This window comes from Corvus kubaryi, unplaced genomic scaffold (assembly GCF_017639235.1).
Source record: "Corvus kubaryi isolate FWS band 111438036 unplaced genomic scaffold, C.kubaryi_AGA036_p1.0 64804, whole genome shotgun sequence".
In the NCBI taxonomy this organism is placed as follows: domain Eukaryota; kingdom Metazoa; phylum Chordata; class Aves; order Passeriformes; family Corvidae; genus Corvus; species Corvus kubaryi.
In genome coordinates, this window is record NW_024581520.1 from 8549 (window position 1) to 17096 (window position 8548).

Genomic DNA, 8548 nt, shown 5'->3' on the forward strand with positions numbered 1-8548 from the left:
CTCTCCTCTCTTGCACCACCTTGGCTCCACTCAACATCAGGCTTGCAAGAAAAACAAGGCATGTGGGAGCTGCTCTGCAAGGCCTCCCTTAGCAGAGAGGACTGGAGGAGGGGGTATTTCCTCTCCTCCACACTCCTTTAACCCCAGCTGGGTGGCATAAGGTGCAGACCAGCTCATGGTTGTCTCCAAAAATCCCAGGCAAAGCCTTCAGGTGCCAAAGTGCTCATGGGGTGCAAACCTGTGTTACCTCCCTGCTTGTCTCTGGGCTCAGCTGTTGATCAGAGCCCATTGTCCCTGTGCCTTGCGGAGGGAGTACCCAGCCTTTTCCCCCCTTCCTTGACTTTTGATATGTTTCTTTGAAGGACACCCACACAAGCAAGGAAGGCAGAGCAGTGGGTTCTTTAGACACCAGTCCTGGGGGTAGGGGGTTGAGGGAAGATGCCCAGCTACACTTTGCCTGTCTTGCTCTTTGGCCAAAACCACCTGCAAGTACACCCAGGTCTCTGCATGAAGCCTGTGACCACTTCGGCCACACCAGTTTGGTACTGGAGAGGGATGCATCATTCACAGCACTGCTCCACTGCCTCCCCCTCCGTGCTTCTGGGACACTCTTTAATCCAGGGCTGTGGAAAAATGCCGAACACAGGCACTCCTAGAGAATCACAGAATTGTTTAGGTTGGAAAAGATCTCCAAGACCATCGAGTCCAAGCATTTACCCATCATTGCCATGTCCACCACTGTTGTCGACCCAAGCCAGGGAGAGACTCACACCTCAGAGCGAGCGCTGATTAAGCAGGGCAGGGTAAGAGCACAGGAAGCCCTTTCCAGGGAGGTGGCACAGGCAGATCCCAACACGTCGGGCTGAGCGTCAGGGGCTGTCGGCAGTGAGACACGGGGCCGGGAGGGCAGTGAGCTGTGATGGAGAGCAGGGTGGGGAGGCTGTGCCCCGGGGACACTGTCACCCTGGAGAGGCTGGAATGACACCCAGCTGGGCTGGAAAACCCTCACTGCTGCACCAGAGATGTCCTGAGCATATAGAGAAACACTGAACAGGCACTTGAGGAAGAATAGGATTTAAAATCAGTGCTGCCACTAGCTTATTTACCTGGTGTCTTTGACATACTGTGGGAGAGGCTTTCAGGCTTTGCTCTGCAGTGATGTAGAGCTAAGACCATTTAAAAGCTAACAAAGAGCAACTTGTGATCTACACAGAAACACCTTGTCTAAGAGACTCGAGTAGAAACATGCAGAAGCGTAAGACAAATACTACAGCTGTGGCAACGAGAAGGGGAAAGATGCTCTGCACTCTCCCCTGAAAAAGCAGGCAGGAGCCCGTTTGCTCTGCCCCAGGGGCACAGAGTAACCCTTGACCATGACAGGAATAAGGGCCACGGGCCAACTCAGAACATGCATGAGGAGAGAAATTTGCCTGACGAGTCTCCCCCATCCCAGTCTCCATTGCTGATCGGATCAGAGGAAATAAACCCTGGCAGAGCCAGTTTTCACATGAGTTCATGCCCTGACCCTGCCTCAACAGGGACCGGGTCCAATACATTTCCCTTTTATCTATTTAAATAGGGTTGCTTTTCTTAGTCCACTAACAGGCAAAACATGCCAAGTCCTGTGCTGAATTACTGATGTCTGCCATGTGTTTTAAAACCCCCAGTGAGGCTGGCTTTGCCCCAGCATTGCCTTGCTTTTGCAAAGATGCTTAGCTAGGGGCGTTGTAGGAGGTTTAGCAGGCCACAATTATAACCAACATTGGAAACTTCTATCACAGTAGCTACATCCAAAAGCACACGTGCAGTGGGGTTTAGGCATTTACAAAATCAAAGTCTAGACATTTGTGGTGAATATAAAGGCTGACTTCAGCCTAACCTCCGCCAGTCTCTGCAGCTCACAAAACTTTACATCTTCCTTTAAAAAATAAAAAAGATTTAAAATCTATTTAGCAGACTAGCCATCCCATCTTGAAGAACATGCTGGATGCCCTGAGATTAACTTAGCCTGAACACCGACTTCCCAAAGCAGAAAAGCCTTTATTCCCCAGGTCTTGACATAAATCCAGATTCTGACGGTGATATATTAAAGAAAGGTGGTACTGCTCCATTGCTCATGAAGCCACACGGCTCTCAGGATCATCTCTGTTCTCTCCTCATCCCCTGGGCTCCTGACACATTTCTGACTGCACCAGTTCCCAAGGAAGAAGTTTGCTTTAGTGCAGCAAACCAGGGCAGCCAGTGCTGATGCAGACAAGCTCTCTGGCCACAGGTACAACCCACAACTTTCACCTCCCTCCCTTTCACTAGGGCAGTGTTTCCTCTGCCAAAAACATCCCAGCTCTGGTTCCTTTGCAAAGCAAAAATCTTTGCAGAGTTGGAAACTGAGGGGGTCACTCCCCATCCTTGTCTGCCAGCTTTGGGGAAAGAGAGAGCTGCAGAACTGCTCCCGGCATCCCCACGGCCGTGCCAAGGACACAGCCCCAGACACGCTTTCAGCACAGCAGCCTGTGTTTCCTCCCCAAAGGCCTGCCAGGACGAGGCAGCTCTGCAGCAGCCCTGTGCCCAGGGCGGCAGCCGGCTCGGCGTGTGCCGGCAAGCACCGCGCCACAGGTGGCTCCAGCTCCAGCTTTTTGGCAGGGAGGCGGCGTTGCAGATGCCACTGGACTTTATCCATTCATTCCTCCTCATTAGTAACCAAAACAGCCACTTGAGCCAGGGTGAAGCCCGATGGTGAAGGCTGTTGCTAATGAGCTGTGCTGGCAAGCGCACCCAGCAAAGAGAAAGGGCTGGGGAGTCATCGTGGCTCAGAAACCAGCCTGGGCCACTGGGGAAGCTGAGGCATCCCTGATCCTCTGCCCCTCCTCCCTCTGAGCTTCCCTTACCTCTCAATTAGTTTGCTCCTTCCTGGAGGAGTTAAAAGTAAAAATAAACTAAAAGGCCAACAAATGAGGAGGAATACACTGGCTTCTCCCTGCTGGCAGAGGCGTGTGCCTAGAGGAGGTTCCCTTTTTCCCCCCACTGGGGTGGATGCTGGCAGCCGAAGGGCAGTGGTGAAGCAGGGCTGGCTTGGGGTCAGGCAGAGGATGCAGTCCCCAATGGCACAGCTCACCCTTGGAAAGGGACTGTTCTGTCCAAAGTATTTTCAGGACTGTGCTGACCGTCTCTCTAGCCTGAAGCAAGCCAAGAAAAGTTGCTCCAGGGGAGGCTGTCATTCCTCTAACAACAGCAACCTGTTTCCAAGGGATTTTATGCATCTGACTCCCATTAAAACCAGAGGGACGCTGACCTATGGGACTTGGCCAGCGTTGTGCTTGACGCCTGCAGACATCTGGAACCGCTCCTTCAAATGCCACCTCCCCTGCTCCCTCCTGCCCCACACCGCAGCACCCTGCTCCAGCCAGTGCTCTACAGCATCCAGAAAAAGGCCTAAAGTCATGTTGTTTCCATGTAAAATTCCCAGAACTGTGCTCTGAGGTGTGCCACAAGGGCCCCCAGTGCATGCCACTACTCGGTCCCCTCTGTGAGCTTGCAGGCAGGGCTCTCCCAGTGTCACAGGTTGGCACGAGGGTCACAACAAGGCAGTGGGACTTCCCAGGGAAGAACCCAACCCATCATCCACCGCATCTGAGCTCTTTGTGAGGAATCAACAGGAACACAGCACAGGGTGAGGCTGGGCGAGGTAGGAGACAATAGGGACGGGATCTCCAGCCATTCCAGCTTTTTAACGTGGCTCTTTCCTCACTGCCCTCACAGGGACAGCCAGGTGCACCTGCCCCTCCCTGCACAGGCACACACGTGCCCGCTCTCCGCCCGCACACCTGGGCACACGCGCTCACTCACGCAACACTCATTTCTTATTTTTGCACTGAAAATTAGCCACTTCTCAAGGCAGGGAGCTCTCAGATCACTACATCCACCAAACTCCCCCCAGCAAAAGCTGCTCACAGGCAGGGCCGTCACTCTTTGCTTTCAGGACCAGACTAAAACACGAGAAAGGAGACAGCAGTAACTCATCTCTGCTTGCACAATGCTTCGCTGACCTGATCCCACCAACTGCTCGGTCCTACAGCAGCTTGCAGCTCTCCCCTTAAGCTACTCCATCCCATCTCCCTGAGGTCTATCAGAGCATCCACACGGCTAAAAGCTGCCTCAGGGTGTGTCCCTCAAGGCTGCCAAAGGTTCGAGTTAGACACATCACAGCTCTGCCACAATCCCGTGATCCACTCCCGTGGGACGCTGCTGCTGTCAGAAAGAAATCAAATTCCATCTGCAAAAGCAAGAGGAAAAAACATCCACTTCCTTAGCCATGGACGCTGGTATGGTTGTTCCCAACCCAGAAAGCACAGTCTGGGTCAGACCAGCATTCCTCAAATTCAGTTTTGCCTTTGTGTTAAAAGACCAGTGAAAAATCAAAGCATAATTCCTCTCTAAGCAGTTAGGAAGTACAGTGCTCATAGGGAAAACGCCTTCCATATCCCAGTCACTTATCACAGTGTCCACTTGATCTATAGTAAATATTTGAATGTTTCCAGAATCCTACACTGTTCTTCAGTTACCATTTCAGAAAGTATTTGTAGATACATATGTATTGTTATACATACTCAGACACATAAATATATGTGTGTGCACATATGTATACACACACAGACACATAAAAAACCCTTGAAAGCACTTATTTGATCAGTCTAAAGACATCCTGCCTTTGTATTCAGCTTCTACCTCCTCTTGTGGCAGAGAAAGTATCTTTATCTTCTCTCTAGCAGTCACATGAGACAGGATACAAACTCCTCCTGATTCCTCTACAATGCTACTTGTTGACAACAGCTCCAACCCTATCCCATCCCAACGAACTAAATCCAAACCCAGCTGCAAGGACTTGGGTCCAAAATGGTACGTGGTGATGCTGCTCTGGCATCACCAAAAACTAAAGGAGCTGCAAGTAACTTACTTACTGTTGGCCTCATCTCTTTGCAGTGGTTTATTGTGGTTTATTTATGCCAGGCCGGATGGGGCTGGGAGCAACCTGGTCCAGGGGAAGGTGTCCCTGCCCATGGCAGTGGGGTTGGAACTGGATGATCTTTAAGGTCCCTTCCAACCCAAACCATTCTATGACTCCTCCCTTTGTCCCCCAGCTGCCTTCTTCACCATATTTTAATACCTGTTGCTCCTCTAAAGGTCATTTTTTGGCCCATAAAGAAGGTATTTACCAAGTATTTCTTAGCTCCATTGCAGACATACATGTGCACCCACAAAGTGGTCAGTTGCAGAGCTACACTGCTTTTTACCAAGCCTCTTCCTGCCCTTCTGCTGTTTTCCCAAGCTCTGTTTGTTTCTCTAGGTTTGCTCTAAGGCCCTGAACATATCCCAGATTAACAAAATTCACCAGAGACCAAGGTATAATGGGCAAAAACTTCCAGCCAAGTGGATCAAGGCTCCCAGCAAAGTTAGGTTTATATCCCTCAGCTAAAAACGCCCCCTTGCCCCCTTCCGATGCCTGGTGAGTGCCAGGGGCTCTGTGCCAAGCCCTGGCCACTCCTCACCAGCCACACTGTCATGCCAGAGGATTATGGCTTCCTCGAAGGTCTCCTGAGAGGCTTCAATTATCTTCCTTGATAAGATACCAAAGCTCCTGTGCCAGCAGCAAGTGGCAGGAGCAGACCCAGGTGCAGAGAAGATTCACTCCTGGGCAAGGCACTGGGTGTCCTGCAGGGAGAGTGAGCCCCAGCACCTCAGCTCTGCAGAAAGTTTAATTTCTGGAGAGGACTGTTTTGGGAGAGGCACAGCCCAGCTCTTGAGAGATGCTGGGGCTTTGGGGGCAGCTCTGCTGCTCCCCAAAAGACCATGAGATTTGAGTGAAATGGAAGAGGGAAGTCATTGCTGCTGCTGGAGAAACCTGCCAGAAGGCCAGAGCCAGCCTCAGCTTTTGGGTTTGGCTCCCCCTCCAGTGCTTTTAACTCCTTAAAGCTCTTCCTGAACAACTAATCCAATCCTCCAGTTTTGCCCAAAAGGCATTTGGACGACAGCAGGGAAGTTAAGATGTCAGCACCAACACCTCTGATGCCAGCAGAGTTTGTCTGCGGATCCGAGTTGTGACACGATTAATACCTAATAAGGATATAAATAGTATATTGTGACACACATAAGATCACCAGGTTTCCACAGAATATGTTGTTGTTGAGGAGCCAAGTAATAATCCTTTAACCATGGATTAAATTTGTGCTATTTGACATCCCATCCTTCAATCAAGCCATTAAAAGAACCTGGGACAGGAAGATTTCCTCACCACAATGCTCACATCCAGGTGAGATATTTTCTAACATACATGCAAATAAGAAGTTATGAGGCTCTCCAAGGAATGGCTGCTCTAGCCTAGTGCCTGCTTTGTACCTAGGCTTCATTAAGTGCTGATGCCTTGTCTGAAAAAGGTCATGAAGCTGCAAATGTATCTGTCCTGTCTTTCTTTCAACTCACCCTTGGCTGAAAATTTCACCCACCAGACCTTAAGCCCTAGATGCCCACATTTGGTGTCCCTTGAAGCAGCACTTGCAGGGGTGTTGTCACTGCAGGGTGACCCAGCTGTACCTCCCAGGCACATAGCTGTGCCTGCAGTCACCACACATGCTGAGGGTCCAGCCTGCCCTTCCTTTCCTTAGGTTTGCCAGCTGCCTCTGGAAGGGTGCTTAAGCCTCTCCTCATCTCCTGCTCCTCTTCTGGGCCCTGCCCTTTGAGTTCTGGTGAATTAATGCATCCAGAGTTGAAAGGTGAATCCTCAGTGACTCACAGGGCAGGGGGGGGGGGGAGGGAGACAAATGAATACAAAGGACAGCCACGTATTTCAGCCCCCTCCAGTGCAGATTTTTCCTCCCATCTGTATCCTGCAGGGCTGCACTGTGATCTCCAGAGGCGGGAGGCAGCAGGTGTCTGCCTCCCTGGAGAAGCTGTTCCATTGTTTTTTTGGGAGTACAGCTGCCAGCATCCTCTGTAACTCGGCCTGTCTGTCACTCAGCACAGTCACTACAGGTTTTTTCTCTCTCTCCCTGCCACTAACAATGGAGGGTTCCTCCTTTCACTTCCTCCTATCTTAGCTGGGCTGAGTTATTAAGGATCTCTCCCTATCAGCAGCAAAATGAGGACAGACATGGCAAACTTAGGAAGTCAGTGAAAAGAAAGCCAGCTCCTGCAACAGAAATGTGGAGGAAGAGGAAGAACATAAAGAAGAGAGCTGGAAATGAAAAGCACTTGTGGAAATATGCAGCATCCCTGTAACAGAATCAGTTATACAACTACTTGTGAGGGCACCTATTTGCATTATTCATAGGGTATTAATTACACAACTCTTAATTTTTCCTTTTGATACTTTGCCATTACAGCTCAACACCTGCAGCAGGTAACCCAGCAGAGCTTTGCTGCCTCCAACACAGCCTATCTTCAGTTTCCTCCTCCTCTTTTATTTCCCTTGACTCCCATTGTTTGAACCAGCCATTACATCTTTAATGTTCCTGTACCAAAGTTGTTCTCTGCAGACCCCACCCCAGACAGCACCATATCACCTGGTGTCAGATAACAGCTGCAATCAACTCTCCACCAGGTGTTTTTCTGACAGCTCCTAACAAAAAAGGAGGTTTGCAGTTTGTTTTGTTTTCCTCTGACTGCTGCATCTCTCCCTGGCCTCCTCTTGGCATGCATTCCTGCTCAGCACGTGCTGGATGAACACGGATGTGTGGTCTCAGAGGCTGTTCCAGAAGTGACAGGGATCCCAAGGAAAGGCTCAGCCCACTGCCTAAGCACAGAATGCCAGCTCCACAGAGCTGAAATCCATGGCACCAAGGGTCTAAGCATCACCAAGGACTTGGAGTACTCCCACAGCAGGACCAGGCACCAGCACAGGGTCTCCCCTCCCACACATCCCCGGTCAGGGGCTGTACTCAGACCACAGCAGATAACATACTTACCAATTAATTATTGAGAGCACCAACAGAGGACCCAAAAAACACATTTGCAAGGGCTGGAAATAAGTGACCAAGTCAGAGTCTATTAAACCAGGGCAAATAGGGCTGCTCAGCAGTGCTCAATAACTGTTGTCTGTTGTTTAGGTTGTTCATTTAACATAAATTTTCATAGCCAGCTGGAATGCAGCACACCCAGCTTCAGGTGTCCCTACAAGTGTGCCAAATCTCCCCCAGCAACGAGTGAAGAGAAAATGAGGAAAACACAGTGTATTTATTCATCCCACCTTTCTCAGTCATGGGGCTGTGCCTCTGGGTAAGTTGAGTGCCCAGCACTGACCAGAGAGGGAGAGCAGACAGCCCAGGTGAGCCCAGGAGAACTGGGCTGGCCGAAGGAAGGAAAGCCAAATCCCACCCAGGCTGCCTCCACTTTGTTGTTAAAACAGCCACAGCGATGAGAAGCTCCTGGGACAAACCTCAGGGTATCACTGGAACTAGGAGAGAGTTTTGGTGTGGAAATGGAGCACTGGGCTCATGCCTGAGTTTCGAGGGAGGCAGAGGCATGTAGGAGTAGCAGAGCCAGGTATCTCCTCTGATGG